General features: G+C 41.7%; 1 pseudogene; it reads left to right on the forward strand.

Moving 5' to 3' along the window:
- Positions 1–1,571: 1,571 nt before the first annotated feature.
- On the forward strand, positions 1,572–2,721 carry LOC122450635 (annotated as a pseudogene).
- The last annotated feature ends 349 nt before the right edge of the window (positions 2,722–3,070 follow it).

The raw sequence follows: 3,070 nt of genomic DNA on the forward strand, positions 1-3,070 counted from the left end.
TCTACTTTTCCCCCTTCTTTTTGCCTTGAAGAGATGGGACTAGATGCCATGCTTCATTTTTTTGAATGTTGAGTTTTAAGCCAGCTTTTCACTTTCTTCTTTCACCCTCATCAAGAGGCTCTTTAGGTCCTCTTCACTTTCTGCCTTTAGAGTAGTATCATCTGCATATCTGAGGTTGTTGCTATTTCTCCTGGCAATCTTGATTCCAGCTTGTGATTCACCCAGTCTGGCATTTTGCATGATGTTCTCTGCATGTAAGTTAAATAAGCAGGGTGACAATATATGGATGTTGGCAATTTGATCTCTGATTCCTCTGCCTTTTCTAAATCCAGCCTGTACATCTGGAAGTTCTCAGTTCACATACTGTTGAAGCCTAGCTTGAAGTAAGTATTTCGAGCACCACCTTACTAGCATGTGAAATGAGAGCAATTGCCTTTCATTGGGATGGGAATGAAAACTGACCCTTTTGAGTCCTGTGGCCATTGCTGAGTTTTCCAAATTTGCTGACATATTGAGTGCAGCACTTTAACACCATCATCTTTTAGAATTTTAAATATCTCAGCTGGAATTTCATTGCCTCCACTAGCTCTGTTTGTGCTAATGCTTCCTAAGGTCCACTTGACTTCACACTCCAGGATGTCTGGTTCTAGGTGAGTGACTACACCATCGTAGTTATTCAGATCACTAAGACTTTTTTTTGTACAGTTCTGTGTATTCTTGCCACCTTGTCTTAATCTCTGTTAGATACTTATTGTTTCTGTCCTTTATCATGCCCATCCTTGCATGAAATGTTCCCTTGATATCTATAATTTTTTTAAGAGAAAAAAATGTATGTAATATATATATACATATATTGTATGTATATATATAATGTATATATAAATGTATGTAATATATATACATATATACAGTATATATATATACTTTCCTTGGTGGCTCAGCTGGTAAAGAATCCACCTGCAATGTGGGAGACCTGGGTTCGATCCCTGCATTGGGAAGATCCCCTGGAGAAGGGAATGGCTACCCACTCTAGTATTCCGGCCTGGAGAATTCCATGGACTGTATAGTTCATGGGGTTGCAAAGAGTCATACACAACTAAGTGACTTTCACTTTCACTTATATATATGTATATAATTATGTAAGGTTTGTAAGAGGAAACATAGAAAGATTTTTTTGTTTTGTTTTGAGCATACCACCCAGGCTGCAGTATAGCTGATGGCTGTGGAAAGGTTGAGGTTGGGAAGCTAGGAGAGGAAGGGACTAGATTAGTTATGAAGCTATTGCGACAGAATGGGTGAAGGATGGCCAAAGCCTGAGTAGAAGCATGTGAGTGAGAATGGTAAGTTATGTCTGTATTCTAGACATTGCTGAGTTGTGATCAGGAACCTATGTCTATATTTATGTTTGCAGTGCTAGGCTAGGAAGTGAAAGCCTAACATTATATATGCTAAGTCAAGGCATTAGTGATTGATTTCATTATCTAATGTTCAACTTTAGTGAAACTTATGGCTGATTCTGCTCAATGACTCCTAATTTCTGTGGTCTTCATAGACAGACTCCAAAAGCAGGCATGTTTGGTGCTAACCTCACCACCTTCCACCTCATTGTGTTTGTTCTACTTGATATACTAGGACTGGAGAACTACCACACCTGGCTCTCCATCCCCTTCTGCCTGCCATACATCACTGCAGCCTTGGGAAATGGAGCCCTCATGCTTGTCGTCCTCAATGAATGCACTCTCCATGAACCCTACATATGTCTTCCTATCCATGCTGGCTGGTACTGACATTCTGCTGTCCACCACCACTGTGCCCAAGGCTCTTGCTATCTTCTGGTTCCATGCTGGGGAGATTGCCTTTGATGCCTGCATCACTAAAATGTTTTTCATCCACGTTGCCTTTGTAACTGAGTCAGGAATCCTTCTGGCCATGGCATTTGACTGCTACGTGGCCATTTGTACTCCTTTGAGGCACACAGCTGTCTTAACTCCTCAGTTCAGTTCAGTTGCTCAGTCATGTCCAACTCTTTGTGACCCCATGGACTGCAGCGCATCAGGCCTCCCTGTCCATCACCGACTCCCAGAGCTTGCTCAAACTCATGTCCATCGAGTCAGTGATGCCATCCAACCATCTCAGCTTAACTCTTACTGCAATCATAAAAATGAGCCAGGCAATATGGGGACAGGACCCTGGGGCAGTTTTCCCTATCATATTCTTGCTGAAGAGGCTGCCATACTGTTGAGCCAACGTCATTCATTCCCCCACTCATACTGTGAACTCATTGGGGGTAACCAAATTGGCCTGTGCTGGCATCACCGTCAATATCTGGTATGGCTTCTCAGTGCCAATGGCATCAGTTTTGGTAGATGTTGCACTCACTGATATTTCCTACACTTTGATCCTCCAAGCCGTGTTTAGACTTCCTTCCCAGGATGCCTGGCACAAGGCTGTCAATACTTGTGGTTCCCACATTGGATTCATTCTATTTTTCATCCCATCCTTTTTCACTTTCCTGACCTATCACTTTGGCAAGAACATTCCTCACCATATCCACATCCTTCTGGCAAATCTCTATGTGTTAATTTCCCCCATGCTTAATCCCATCATCCATGGAGCAAAGACCAAGGAAATCAGGGACAGTGTGGCTCACATGCTATCTGTTGTGGGAAAGTCTTGAGAAAGCTCCTGGCTCCTTTACAGTTTTCAAAGCAACAGGAGAAAAGAGAACTTACCAAGTTCCCAAATTTAGATGCTATAGTGTTGCAGAAGAAAGCACATGGGCTTTGGAATAAAATGCATCTGGATTTAAATCCTGGCTCCCTTACTTTCTGATTTTTGACCATGGGTAGATTCCCACTATTTGGAAATTTAGTCCTAACCTATAAAATGAAACATTGTACCTGGGCTCTAAAGTTTAAATTAAATCTGCAAACAACATGGTACATTGCTTAGCATTTAGTGGACTCTCAATGTTAGCTAGAATTCTAACTTGAAGTTTGTTGCCTGAGGAAGATGTTTTAGATTTCATGTATATGAGATTTCCAATGTTTCCAGAGGTTGCTCTACTTCC

This window comes from Cervus canadensis, chromosome 11 (genome assembly GCF_019320065.1).
Source record: "Cervus canadensis isolate Bull #8, Minnesota chromosome 11, ASM1932006v1, whole genome shotgun sequence".
NCBI classification, from domain to species: domain Eukaryota; kingdom Metazoa; phylum Chordata; class Mammalia; order Artiodactyla; family Cervidae; genus Cervus; species Cervus canadensis.